The sequence below is a fragment of the Crotalus tigris genome, unplaced genomic scaffold (assembly GCF_016545835.1).
Source record: "Crotalus tigris isolate CLP2741 ecotype Arizona unplaced genomic scaffold, ASM1654583v1 scf7180000018371.15429387391:27106975, whole genome shotgun sequence".
Classification (NCBI taxonomy): domain Eukaryota; kingdom Metazoa; phylum Chordata; class Lepidosauria; order Squamata; family Viperidae; genus Crotalus; species Crotalus tigris.
In genome coordinates, this window is record NW_024096970.1 from 8,840,340 (window position 1) to 8,856,223 (window position 15,884).

The window sequence follows — 15,884 nt, forward strand, 5'->3', positions numbered from 1 at the left end:
GATTGGGAACTATAATCCATAGCCTTTAGAATGCCCTGAGTTGAAACTCTTTTTTATTTGTTTGCTATAACTTTCTTTGCTTTTAAAATAGCCCTAATATTGAAGAGAGAGTTTAACAGAATAACAAAATGACATGAATTGGAAGGGGGCTTGAAGTTCCAGTCCAACCCCCTGTTTAGGCAAAAAAACCCATACCATTTCAGACAAATTGTTGTCCAATCTCTTTAAAAACTCCAGCGTTGGAGGACCCACAATTTCTACTGGCAAGCCATTTCATTGATTAATTGTTCTAAGTGTCAGAAAATTTCTCTTTAGTTTTAGATTGGTTCTGTCCTTGATTAGTTTCCATCCATCGTTTCTTGTTCTGCCTTCTGGTAGTTTGGTAAATAGGCTGACCTCCTCTTCTTTGTAGCAGGCTGTTAGATATTGAAACATGTTACCCCTAGTCCTTCTTTTCATTAAGCTAGTCATACCCAATTCCTGCAGCCATTCTTCATATGTTTTAGCCCCCAATCCCCTGATCATCTTTGTTTTTCTTCTCTGCACTCTTTCTAGAGTTTAGCAGATATTAATTAACACATCAATCATCTTTAAAAATCAAGAGGGTAAAGAATCTGATAAACCCAAGGGAGCTGTCTGTAGATATTATATGAGGCAGACTGGATTCCTGAAATTTGGAAGTAATGGGAAAGATTTGCAAATTAACTGTATATATTAATGTAAGTTGACATGGATTTGGTTGGTCCAGAAATTGGATTGATTAACTGAGAACTATTTTCTTTGTTTAAAAGGCTGCTAATTTCCTACTGCATTGTCATTGACCAAAGCTTTGTAACTGGTCTTAATTTCATCACAACAATTATATTAAATAGGCATCTGAGGATAGGACTTTAAAATAATAGTCTCTGACAAACCACTGGTTTGGAACAGTAGCTTGATGTGGGCTCGTTAAGAAAGAGACAGTATTTTTCAAGAGCTCTTCCAGTGAGGTTTGCTCATAGCACTTTAATTAGCTGTCATATGTCTTATGTTTGTGTGTTTAAACACAACAATACTAATAATTATGGGTAGAGCCTTTAATTTCTTATGTAGTTAGACTGAATGTTAATCTAAGTTACTGGCAATAAAAAGAGCATCTGTTCTGTAAATTGGGTAAACAAATCAGATTAGCTTTTGTTAGTAATTGGAGAGATTGATAACTCATTCAGGAGACATCTAAGAATGGAGGCAGTGATCCAAACAACCGCAGGTCTAAGGAATGCTAAAAGATGTTAAAAAGTTAAAGTGAATATGGAAAATGGTAGTATCAATCTGGAACTGATGACCGACCCCCCCCAACCATATATGGAAATGACTATGTCAGCCTTGCCAATTAGTCCAGACAAGAAGCACACCCAGAAGTATTAGTTCTAAGTTTATTGCAAGGTTACATGAACACAGTGCTTTCCAAATCTTGATAAATTACCCCAAATTGTTGTGGTAATGACACAAAAATCCATTAACAAATCACAATAGGGACATTTAAATTGGCGGAAATGTTTTACCTACATTAGGTAGTTTATTTAAACCCTTAGGATCTTTTTTGCAGCCTCCAGAGAATATGAAGAGCGTCTAAATTTACTCTAGGGATGCTTAGGGGGTTGCAAAAAAGATGCGGAAGAGCCATGTTCAGCCTTCTGATCATGGATTTTAAATTCCTACATTAGACGAAAGGCATGTGGAGAATGTCTTTAGGCTTATTGATGAATTTACTGTTGCCCATGCATCTGAAAATATAAAACAGGAAAAAGGAAAAATGTAATCCTTGTGTCCCTCAATTTTATTTTTCAGCAGTCCCCTAAAGAGAAAAACAATACATTCCTTAATGGATGCTGTTCTATGCTTTTCTATAGAAATTAACATTGTTTATTTGAAGACAGTACTTTTTTCTCACCACAGCTATGTCTAAAAATTCAAAGCTACTAGTTTCTTCCTTCTCTTTTCTTTTATCTCAGACAGCTCTTAAATTTTTCCTTCAGTTTGTCAGTAGATGTTATTGCCTGTTAGTCAGTTCTCAGGAATGGGAATGACTTTTCTGTTTTATGTTTTTTATCTAAGTTTTCCATCCTCTTCAGTCATAAGATACTAGGGAATATGTGAGTTATGCCACTCTATATTATCTTATCTGTTTCCTCTGTTTCCTTAGCTTTTTATGACTCATGGACTTCAACTCCCAGAATTCCTGAGTCATAAAAGTCATAAAAGAGCCAAGGTTGCCTACCCCTGCTTTAGAACATAGGTGTCAGACTCGTTGCACCACGTGACATGTTGCGAAGTATCACAATGTTTTTTGCATTGCCAGAACCGGAGTGGGCACAGTCTCAGTATGTTGCAACTGGCCCATGGACAGGCAGTTTAACACCACTGCTCTAGAACATTTAGTGAATTTAAGCAACAACTAATAAAATTAAACCTGTACAGAAAAATGCTTTGTAAAGTTTCTCAAATTTTTATCTCCCTGTAAAAAGTCATACTCTCTTTTTCATACTCTCAAGTTGCTTGAGGATTTATTTCTCATTTCTCCCATTGAACAGATTTTATTGTTGGAAGTGGCAGAGAGTCCTTTTTTAGTATTCTTTCTTGTTCTACATATTTTCATTGATATTAAGCCTCCTCTTCTCCTGTTGTAGCTCTTGCTGTTCATTTTTCAGTCAGTTAGTGGAAGCCCAAGGGGAACTTTTGGCCTCATAATGTCTTCCTTTGGAATTTAACTGAAGCAAGAGAAGTTTCAGAGAGATGATGTGCAGTGAAACATTTCACATAGCTTTTGGCCATTTCATAATATATAGCTGGGGATACAAATAAGTGCAAGAATACAAGTAGAGAAAATTTCACCCAACGGGGAAGCAAATTCTTTTTCCAAATTGAATGAGAAAAGGCAGGTTAGTTTTTCTGCACTAGAATAAGAAACATTCACGAAATGAAGCCATTATTCTCAAAAGTGTGATGATTCTCATCAAGACAATAAAAATGCAAAGATTGGATAGTGGGAGCTAACTTGGTAATATATTTTGAGAACAGCTTGGGATCCCTTTTGAATTTCCATCCTTGATGAGTGTGTCTCTCTCCAGTTCCAATTGCACAGTCAGTTACCTTCACGATGCTTCAGGAATGCATAGTAATGAGAAAGGACTCGTGCCCAGAAAGAGAAGATAAAGCCTAGCTTGATGACAAGCAGGATGGCAGACTTCCCTGTGGTTCTGTCTGGAGCAAGCCCTTGACAGAATATGCTGCATTTTTAGTGAGGTACATGCTGTTTGGAGGACAGAATTTGGCAAGATGTTTATGAAGCATGAAACAGAAAAGGGCAGACAGAATGCTATAGTGTTCAGAATGAGCATCCCTCACTGTGGAATCTGTTTTTTTTTTTTTGTTTGTTTGCCAGTTTCTGCATTCTGCTCTGCTCTCTGTTCAGCAATTCAGCTTTCCTGAATGGATGTTTTGTGACTGGAACAGGTGTGAAAAAGGATGAAATTCCACCTTTCATCTTTCAAAGTAGCTGCTGGAAAAGTTAGTTGATATAAAGGCTACCTGCTGTTTACATTTTGGACACTTTTGCTCACTGTACTGAACAGAACCCAGGATTTTTGTCCTACAATAATACTTAGATGGTAACCAAGATGAACCTATATAGACTGAGGGCCATAGCGAGGTTAGCAGGAATAGCAATAGGAAGAGGTAAGAAAGACAATAGGGTAGAATTTGGAAATCATCATATCAAACCAAATGAATCCCAATCCCAAATCAATCCCAAAGTGAAAAAGAGCCAATTTACAGGTAGTCCTCGGTTTACAACAGCTTATTTAGTGATTATTCAAAGTTACAATGGTTCTGAAAAAAGTGACTTATGATCATTTTTTCACACTTACAATCATTGTAGCATCCCCATGATCATGTGATCAAAATTCAGATGCTTGGCAACTGGTTCATATTTATGATGGTTGCAGTATCCTTGGATCATGTGATCACCTTTTGCAACCTTTTGGCAAGCAAAATCATTGGAGAAGCCAGATTCACTTAACAGCTGTGTTACTAACTTATCAACTGCAAGGATTCATTTAACAATTGTGGCAAGAAAGATTGTAAAATGGGGCAAAACTCACTTAACAAATGTCTCACTTAACAACAGAAATTTTGGGCTCAATTGTGGTCACAAGTTGAAGACTACCTGTATAAAACTCAGAATTGCATATATTAGAATGTTCTCTTCATGCTAACAATCCAGCAAGGTAGTTTAATTCAAGAGATACTGGATTTTCAATGGCCAGCCTTGAATTTCATCGTTATGAAGAGCAGCTGGCTGAAGACCTAACACTGCCTCCATGAGTCTCCATGTGTATCTGTGCCAGATATTATGTTTATTTACCCTTTTTGAAAAAAATTATACTTTGGACGGGCATGCTGCCAGTGGCTAACAACTGGTGATTACAATGAAGGGAATAAAGTTTATTCATATGAAGAATTTATCAACTTTTGAAACAGTGGCAATTTGTAGTCAGTTCCATATTTGTATTTCTAAATCAGGCATGTCAAACTCGCGACATCATGTGACGTTGTGCGACGTATCGGAGCTTTTTCCCATTGACGGCAATGGGGTGGGCGCAGCTCTGGTATGATGAAACCAGCCCACGGGCCGGCAGTTTGACACCCCTGTTCTAAATAAATCAAAAATCTTATCAAACAGAGAAACATCTTGTGTTATTTCAATTAAGAAACAGAGGAACCTGTATATGTTTTGCATTTAATGCATTTAATTTTCCTTGGAGAAATGTTGCACAGAGGAAAATGTTTAAGATACTAGTCTCACAATAAATTCTCTTTAATAGAATCTACAGGTGCATTATTTCAGGTTATATGCAGAGCTAGTGTTTCTACTGGGGAGTGTGAGTGGTAAAAGACCTCATCATGGTTTTCAGAGGAGGCATAAATTTGCCTGGCTTTTTTTATAGTAGACAAATCATATATGTGGCCTGGCCAAAGTTGTAACAATGAAGCATGCTGTAAAAATATGAAGGACTCTATTCAGAGGTTTCAATAAGGAGAAAGAGGCAAAAAAATCAAGATACTATCTGCAACCTCTACAAACAATGTGTGTGTAAAACACCTGTTAAAAACAGATGGCCAAGAGGTGGATACTATTGCATATTTGTATCTGCCATCTTATTTTTTTAAAATCTCCCTTTCCCCAGCAGATCCCTCCCTCCATGTACTAAACAGTGAATTGGATCTGGTGTTACTCTGAGCAGAATTTGCCTGTGGTCTTTAAGAAGCAAAGTTGATTTCCTAGTGGGGAGGACCCAGAATAGCCTTTGCTTTTACATTCTGCTGAAAACCATCTTCCAATTTCTCAACTGTTTTCTCTCTTTAAAACTAGGCATCTTTTGTTTGCTTTTCTTATTTTCTTTTCACATTGTTTCATAATTTTTGTTTCAGGACTTCTTTGGAGAAGCCCTTTATTCTTGGAGCAGCAGGGAATCCTAGTGCTGGTGTTGTTATTTTTTGACTTACATTTTTCCATTTGCCAATCTGGAAAAACCTAAGGGAAGAATTCTCCTCTGGGCGTGTAAAGGAGGCCTGGAAAGCTTCAGTTTACTGGAGAAATGTACGGACAGTACAAATTAAAGCCTACCCCATAACTAGCCTACTAGAATAAAGTTTGCATCCTAGTCAAAAGAATTTCACCAAAAAGTCTCCTTTGAAAAACAATTGAAAGCAATTGCTTTTCCATCAGACTGCATGCAAGCGATTGAAAAGAACTCAGAAGAAATTTTTAACCCAACACTATAAAACAATGTTTTATTTATTATTGCATTTATTTAAAGAACTTTTTAGTCTGCTTTCCATTTCAAATAAACTCAAAGAAATATGTCATAAACCAAAACCCACCAATAAAATCTTATGATTTAAAAGCAACAGGGAGAGAAATACTAAGTCATGACACACAGCATTTCTCAGAATGTCTATATTCTAGAGAAAAATACTATCTGAGCTGAAAATGCCTTTATGTATTTTTGTGCAGATTGGATACGTCTCCTACCATATTCAGCTGTGGCCTTTAAAGGCTTTGCAAACCCAGTGCATGAAAGCCTAAATAGCTGCACAACAAATTACCCAGTATTGCTCTTCTGTTAATTCCCAGACAGAAAGATGATTATTAAAAGAACAGAGACAAAAGAGAACTAGAGAATACATTAAGAGATGGCAGCCTTTTAAATGGTGTTAACATTGCAATCTTGAATAATTTCATTCCATCTCAGAGCTCCCAACCTTTAGGGCAGGGGTGTCAAACTTGCAATGTCACATGATGTGTCACGATGTATTGTGACTTTTTTTCATTGCCAGCAATGGGGTGGGTGCGGTTTCGCCATGATGCATCCGGCTCGTGGGCCAGCAGTTTAACACCCCTGCTTTAGGGGATTGAGAAGTATATAAATGGCACCAAATAAAATACATAAATAACCTAGAATGTTACTGGAGCTCTATTGAAACACAGATTTAATGAGGCATGAATGCTTGTTCATTATGGTCATTAAATTCCATAGAGATTCTTTTCTAAAACATAAATTTAAGGATATAGCTCAGGGGCTTATTCACACACATACATACATACCTATCAACAATTTCTCTTCCGGGAAAGCAGCTTTATGCAATACGCTTAAACAGAGTAAGAAATTGTAAGTCAAAGCAATTAGGAAATGAGATAAGAACAAGAAAAGGGAAAAACAGTTTATAACAATACTTTCTACTATAGCAACACTACCAACAAAAGATATTTACTATATCTGAGTGAGGAGAATTCAGGGGTGCACTTGTAGGCTCATTGTGAGGATTGCTGTAGGTATAATATGTCAGACAGAGTTGCTTGAATTTGCTCAGAGCTGGACTTTACCTATATAGGTCCTATGGAGATGCCTGAGGTACAGTCTTGCCCAGTTATCTGGGAAGAGTTTGAATCTAGTAGCCCCTATGAAGTGGATAAGATTCTTGGAACTGAGAGCTTGGGTACCAGCGTCTTAGATCACATCCTTCCTGATTGGTTATTACTTCCAAGATGTGATATATGGTTGGACACTTGTGGTGATTAATGCTTCTTTAAGGAGAGAGTTATCTGCCTGGTCTTTAAAAGGCCATTGTTGGACCAGAGGAGCTAGACAATTTTTGTCCAGCCTCCAACTTTTTTTTTCTAAGGAAGGTTGTTGAGAAATGGTTAGCCTGCAACTCCAGAGTGGCCTGGAAGAAGCAGATTGTTTGAAGAACAAATGGTGGCCTTTGTGCAGGTTGTTCACCACTGTACCTTTTTTTTAGACTAGAAGACCCCACTCATTGTAACTCATGCCTTAGTCACCTCCTGGTTGGTTTATGATAACATACTTTTCATACCCTTGAAGAGCATTTGGACGTTGCAACTGGTCTAGAGTGCAGTGGCACAGTCAGTTCTGGGAGTACACCACAGTACACCATAGTAACACCTCTGATTTGTGAGCTGCACTGGCTCTCAGTGAGCTTTTGGGTGCAATTTTAGGTGGTGCTTGCTAACTAAAAAGCCTTACATGGCATAGGGCCAGGTCACTTGCACAATTAGCTGATTGCTCACAGGAACCTGCATTTCTTTCTCCTAAGAAATGCCATCTTAAAGAACCTAGGAAACACAGCGCCTTTCCTATGCAGCTTCTGCACTATGGAACAGCATCACCCAGGAGATCGGAATGGCACCAAACCTGTTGGCTTTTTGAAAGGCGTTGATGACCCACATGATTTTTCAGGTATTTGGGTTGGGGGCTAAACTACCCCTCTTGGCTTGTTAGTCTAGTTCATGTCTTCACTGACTGGAAATGGAATAATTATTAGACATTGGGAATGTGCATCATATTATACGTAAAAAGAATGTTTATTTGTAAATTACTATTTTTCAGTTTTAACCCTCTATGTGCCACTGTTGTGAAATGGGTGGTTATATAAATTGTTTCAGTAAATAAATAACCAAGCAAGCAGCTCTTGAGCACCAAAAAGATGCTTATCCCCCAGTATAGACAATGTCAAACTACAGTAGATGATATAAGCGAAATGAAGATGTCATAATTTTGAAGAAGTAAGTTGGATTTGGATATATTGCCTCACATCTTTTGCAGAACTGCTTGCTGGTACACATAGCCTTCCCTTTCCACAGCATTTTTAGTAATTGCCAATTGTCAAATAAACATATTCTTTATTAGTGAAGATACATTACACATAATCAAACTAGTTAGCTATTTAATCTTGTTAAAAGCCATGATAATTGCATCATTATCAAATCAAGTGCAATATAGAGATGCTAGCTTAATAGGTGATAATAACTACTCTTGATAAAGAAGTGAATGATCTGACCCCTTAATTGTTGGATTCACCTTATCCATCCTGTCTGCTTTTTCTAAGACTATCTTTTTCTGCATAGTCTTAGTTGAATAATTTTCAATTGGAGGGAATTAAATGTAAACAGGTACAGGGCTTGCTTGATGCTCAGTCTGATAGGGAATGCCTTTGAAAAAAGCATGGGGAAGCAGTAAATCCATATATTGTTTTAGTCAGATGGGTGTCCTGGAATATAGGACAGACTGAATCTTTGGATGCCTTCTATTAGCTCAGAAATATGAATCCTGCATTTGGACCCTTTTTAGTGGGATTCAGTTTATAGCACTGAGATGACATTGATTACAATTGATGCAATCAAGATTAAATAGCTAACTAGTTTGATTGCGTGCAATGTATCTTCACTAATAAAGAGTATTATTTGACAATTGGCAATTACTAAAAATGTTGTGGAAAGGGAAGGCTGTGTGTGCAATCCCATCTTTGTTGAAACCTCTTAGAGAGGTATCAGGGATTTGACCCCTAATCATGAATAGCCATGTGGGAATTGAATAACACTGGGAGACAGAAGGTTTCTACGCTTGCCTTAGATCATCATTTTGGGTTAGTACAAGATTATACAGGGATATCATATTATACTCTCCTAACTGCAGAATCTGAAATCTGTATCATTATTACAAAATAGTGTAAAATATATTCCTTCTCATGTAGCTCTTGCAAATGGAAGGAGTCCATTTATCTATCATCTATTTATCCATCGTATTTATATTGCAGCTCATCTTACAAAGTGACTCTGGGTAGCTAATTCAACAAAATATAAATAGCACAAATAATAAAAGCATACAAAAACATCCAGAAAAGCAAAGAATGGTAAACCAAAGACAAGCCCATCATAGCAAATTCACACATCTTACAAGTTCAACTACGTCCTGACTTTTGTGCCTAGGAGTATAGGCGTATAGCCACATCTTAAGAGCTTCATAAAAGGCGAGCAAGGTTGAGACCACTTTAATCTCTGATGAATCTCTGCATTGGAGAAGGTATTCTCCCTGGATCCCAACAGATGACACTCTTTAATTGACAAGACCCAGAGCATGCCCTATCTCTGTGTAGAGAGGATGACAGGGAAATGAAAGATCCATTGATGTAGAGGACAGAGGGAATGATCTTGAAAGACAGGAGAAAGAGCCCTACCCAGACAGTAGTTAGATAAAAGGGACCCAAGGCCAGATTTAGAAAGTATTGTGAGTAAATGTCTCATGCAAGCCACTCCTTAGTTTACACAAAGATCAAGGTGGTGCACCAGTTGCACCTATGCCAGGAGGTTCTGCTCACAGTAACTCACGCCCTTATAACCTTTAGGTTAGACTACTGTCACACACTCTACATGAGGCTGTCTCTGAAGACCATTTGAAAGCTTCAGCTGGTGCAGAATGCAGCTGTGTGGGTAGTAAATGTTGCCAGATATACGGCACATGGAACACCACTTCTGCGTGAGCTGCATTGGTTACCGGTGTGCTTCTGAGTGCAATTCAAGGTGCTGGTGATTATCTTAAAGCCCTATATGGCATGGAACTGGGGTACTTGACGAATTGCCTTTTTCCAAGAGTCTCTCTACTTACCCAACCCGATCTAGCAGAATGGGCATGCTGCAGATCCTGTCAACCAAAGAGGTGTGTGTGTGTGTGTGTGTGTGTGTGTGTGTGTGTGATCTGGAAGATGGGCTTTATCCGCAGTGGCTCCTGCTCTATGGAACATCTTCCCTTCAGAGATTATAATGGCCCCAACCCATTAGCCTTTCATAAAGTCCCGTGTTCCTGTGCTTAAGGTGCTGAATGTGATTTGGAAATGTTAGGTTGCAGGTTTCACATGACATGCTTGGCTTTTAATTGTCCTGATTAAGAGAGTTGCGTGTTGTGTGAACATGATCTTTAACATAAGAATGTGCACAACCTTGAGAGAATAAAACTCCAGGAAGCACACAGAAGCCAGGACAAAGGTTTCAGTTTAAATGCAACTAACATGATAAATCTCCATATGTTCTGTATGTAGATGTCTATTGTAGAATTTATTAGAACTCTATGATTGGGGAAATAACAAATGTTCTAGAAGTCAGCATGAGATCAGGAAGTTGTGCAATGGAAATATGCATAAAAAGATCCAAAGAAATTAAATTAAGTCTTAATGGTTTTGATTTTATTTCATGAACTACGTACAATTCTGTATTAAAGGCAGCATTAGCAAACCAATAAGGTTAGAAATTCGGTATCAAATATCCAGAAATCTTTAAGGAGTTTCTATAAAAGGGATGGTTTTGCAAAAAAGAACAACATATTGCCCTCTTGTGGTGATGTGGCAGTACAGCCCCAATGAAAAATTGTAATGACTTAATTTTATGCTGAATCAAAATTCATGATCATTTATATAGCCCTCTTAAATTGAGCCCTGGAAGAAATGGGCTTAATGCAAATAGAGGTAATGATTGCATGGCCTTTTTCTAAGGATACCTCTTTAATGGTGATCTTGACTGAGCCTTGCGGCATGCAGCTACAAATACCAGTGCAGTATTAATGGTGTAGCTAGATCTAGAGATCAAAATCCAAAGTCCTGGAATGTGTTGGGGGAATCCACCCAAATAGTATTGTTACAGACCATCACAAAATGAATCAGGTATCAGGCATCCACAGGGATAGATGAAAGAAAGAAAGGAAGAAAGAAAGAAAGAAAGAAAGAAAAGAGGAAATTTTAAAACTTTGCATTTGTATTGGTCATCTTACTTTTTGAACTGGCCTGTGGATGCATCATCTATTGCTTACAGTATTTTTAGGACTGTTTTAGAGCCAGGAGCTGGATATTTGGGCATGCTTGTTTATTTGAAAGAGGCTATCAGTGCTGCTAACATTGGATGTTCTTGCTTTGACAACAGATGAAAATGTAGCCATCTTTTCTCTTTCTCTTTTAGAGTTAAGTGATGCTGGGAGGGGGGATGTGGATGAGAGCTCAGTTAGTCATAACAACAATAACTCAGCCATGGGAATCAAGGTTATTGTGCCCAGAGCTGATAAAGATTTGGTGGGCTGGAGAGCTGGGGAGAAAGCCTGCGCTTCAAGCTAATTGGGGAATGTGATTTATGACTGTTAATTGGAGGAGGAAATTGTGCTTTGCTACTCTGTGCCCAGGGGGGGGGGGGAATTCAATTTTTGGCTTTAACTATGTAGTGCTGATACTTTGTTTCTCAAATAAAAGATTCTTTAAGGTAAACAATGCCTCAAAGTTCTTTTAAAGAGTTTCATCTGTTGGAACCATGACATTGGCTACAAAGGAAGATATGTTACAAAAATGAGATTGAACGAAAAATACTGTAGAGAAAGTAATATAGTAAGAAAAGGATGACAAACAATTGCAAACAGAAGAGAAAATGCAGGGCAAATTCTGATTCTAATTTAAAACTATTTTGGAAAGAGACCTTGATAGAAAAAAAATGGAGTTAAGAATAAAAGAGATGAAATGATTTCATATGAAACTGAAATTAAAAAATGCTAGAAGGAGTATTTTAGGAATGCTATCATATGTGGAAGAGCAAAATTGAAATGAACATTTCATTTCATTGTTTTAATGTAGATTATGTGGTAGCCTTTAGGAAGCAATCTGATTCTCTGATAAGGTTAACAACTTTAGTCTTGCATTATATAGGTGAAACTCGAAAAATTAGAATATTGTGCAAAAGGTCATTTATTTCAGTAATGCAACTTAAAAGGTGAACCTAATATATGAGATAGACTCATTACATGCAAAGCAAGATAGTTCAAGCCGTGATATGTCATAAGTGAGATGATTATGGCTTACAGCTCATGAAAATCCCAAATCCACAATCTCAGAAAATTAGAATACTGTGAAAAGGTTCAATATTCTAGGCTCAAAATATCCCACTCTAATCAGCTAACACCTGCAAAGGGTTCCTGAGCCTTTAAATGGTCTCTCAGTCTGGTTCAGTAGGAATCACAATCATGGGAAAGACTGCTGACCTGACAGTTGTACAGAAAACCATCATTGACACCCTCCATAAGGAGGGAAAGCCTCAAAAGGTAATTACAAAAGAAGTTGTATGTTCCCAAAGTGCTGTGTCAAAGCACATTAATAGAAAGTTATGTGGAAGGGAAAAGTGTGGAAGAAAAAGGTGCACAAGCAGCAGGGATGACTGCAGCCTGGAGAGGATTGTCAGGAAAAGGCCATTCAAAAGTGTTGGGGACTTTCACAAGGAGTGGACTGAGGCTGGAGTCAGTGCATCAAGAGCCACCACACACAGATGGATCCTGGACATGGGCTTCAAATGTTGTATTTCTCTTGTCAAGCCGCTCCTGAACAACAAACAACTTCAGAAGCGTCTTACCTGGGCTAAAGAAAAACAGAACTGGTCTGTTGCTCAGTGGTCCAAAGTCCTCTTTTCTGATGAGAGCAACTTTTGCATCTCATTTGGGAACCAAGGACACAGAGTCTGGAGGAAGATTGGAGAGGCACACACTGCCAAAAGCACCAAAACCTGGTTCAATGACCATGGGATTACTGTGCTTGATTGGCCAGCAAACTCACCTGACCTGAACCCCATAGAGAATCTATGGGGCATTGCCAAGAGAAAGATGAGAGACATGAGACTGAACAATGCAGAAGAGCTGAAGGCCACTATTGAAGCGCCCTGGTCTTCCATAACACCACAGGCTGATAGCTTCCATGCCATGCCGCATTGAGGCAGTAATTGCTGCAAAAGGGACCCAAACCAAGTACTGAGTACATATGCATGCTTATACTTTTCAGAGGTTTGATATTGTTCTATGTACAATCCTTGTTTTATTGATTGCATGTAATATTCTAATTTTCTGAGATTGTGGATTTGGGATTTTTCATGAGCTGTAAGCTATAATCATCTCACTTATGACACATCACGGCTTGAACTATCTTGCTTTGCATGTAATGAGTCTATCTCATATATTAGGTTCACCTTTTAAGTTGCATTACTGAAATAAATGAATTTTTGCACGATATTCTAATTTTTTGAGTTTCACCTGTATAAGCTCACAATACATAGTCTCTCTCTCTCTCTCTCTCTCTCTCTCTCTCTCTCTCTCTCTCTCTCTCTCTCTCCCTCCCTCCCTCCCTCCCTCCCTCCCCCCCTCTCTCTCTCAGAGTTGAAGTCCTTGGTGGTCTCTGAGATTGGCTGTTTGCAGACATTTCATTATTCACTAGGTAACAACAATCCTAGTGATAAAATGTCTGCAAGCAAACATCAAAGCTCAGAGGACATCAAGGATGCCGTATTTTCTTCCTGATTGGCTTTTATCTTGTAGATCTGCCCTTAAATTGCCATGTTATAGGTGTTCCATATTTGCATTGTATTAAACATTGCATAAATATGTAGTCCTCCACTTACAACAGTTCATTTAGTGACCATTCAAAGTTACAACGGCATTGAAAAGTGACTTATGAGTGTTTTTCACACTTATGACCACTGCATAACCCTCAGTCATGAAATCAAAATTCAGACACTTGGCAATTGACTCATATTTATGACAGTTGCTGTGTCCTGGGGTCACGTGATCAGCTTTTGCAACCTTCTGACAAGCAAAGTCAATGGGGAACCCAGATTCAGTTAACAACCATGTTACTAACTTAACAAATTCAATGATTCACTTAACAACTGAGGCATGAAAAGTTGTAAAATGGGACAAACTCACTTAATAAATATTTCACTTAGCAACATAAATTTGGGTTCAATTGTGGTCGTAACTCAAGGACTACCTATAGTACTTTGACTTAGGACTAATTAGTCTCCTAATTAGCTAAACAGTGGGATCAAGATTCAAATATGAATGACAAGATAAGAGATCAATATATCTCGAGTGGTTGGAATTAATACTGATAGCTTGCAATACATTCTTTAACAATTACTGTTTAGTTATGAAGGAAGACCCCCCTCCCCAAATAGATGAAGAAACCATGAGGCAGAAAAAAATTAAATCACAAACATAATTAAATCACAACAGTTTAAATCCTTTTAAAAATAGAACACAAGCCTATCTTGCTCATTTCCAGAGTTTACAGCCTCAGGCGAGCCCATGTGCAAACACCTGAGATTAACAAAACTACAAAGAATACAGTCTGGCTTGCAAGAATGTAATAAAATGTAGCAAAATACTTAACACAATAACTGCCACTTGTTAAACCAATTAACAAAACAAACAGACACAGGAACTAACCAGATTTGCCAACTCTGCTCCCTTTTTGGGAATGGAGATTAACTTTTTTCCCCAAACAAAGCCAAATAGGAAAATTATCCCATCAATAGGCACAGGATTAAATGTCACCAAATACAGGTTTAGCATATGTTAGACTGAAATCTCAGAAAAGGGTATATAAACTCACGTTTAGATGTCAGTCTTCCTACCTAGCCAGGAAACTGCTGAATGTCACTCATCTTGGTTTCTTCCCATTAAAGACTTCTTTCCAACAGCTCTACTTCAATTCAATTATTCTTCAAAGTGCTAATCCTTGCATCCTGGCTGGAAAAATCCTTATCATGGGGGGGGGGGCAGTTAAGTTTGGGTTTCTCCACAGTTAAGTTTGGATTTCTTCTAATATTTTCTATTTTTCAGTTTTTTAAATGCAGAGAACTTTCTAGTATTCTCTGTGCATGATATAAGTGATGAAAATAATCTGATGATACAGTTGGAACAAAAAAATATTGCAGAAGCTGTAATAATGTTTAAACACAGAGAGATCAATAGATGGTTTAGGAGGCAAGGACTGATAAGAATGTTTCAGTACCCCTCTGCTGCCAGGTATGATTGTATGATTATATGTAGCAAGCTCTAGACCTCAGATCAGATTTAAACTTTTTTCAAATTTACCCTTACCCTTGGATGCCTTTCCTGGAAGCTGGTATTCATTCCAAGGAAAAACATCCCAGATGCCTTTTTATTCTCTTAAGTCACATGTATGGTAAGTTGATTTCTATATACTTAATAGACTTAAGGCTTGAGCTTGCTGGCCCTAATTCAGCTTTACTGGATCACGAGGGCCAACAGCTCCATCCTCTTTGGATGAAAACTCTTCTGAAGGGGCCAAAACATTATATCTATGAGTTACCCAGAGTCATAGCTGTGAGATGGGTGGCTATAGTTAATCAATTCATTAACTAATTAGGTCAACTGTTATCAAGGCTTTCTCCAAAACCTTTTTTAAAATTTTTTTTATTGAATAACAAAAAAAGAAAAAAAAGATTAAAAACATTGAACATGGTAAATCAGATTTGATAAACATCACAGTTCATATTCACAATTAATTACTAATAAAAAATCTATACAATAACATCACTCTTATCTCAATCTTAACTTATCTCATTACAATGACTTCCATATTTTTCCCCCCACCATCTATAGAATTTGTTCCAAATTTGGTAAAAGTCCGTTTCATCCTGATTCTGCGCAGTGCATAATTTTATGAAT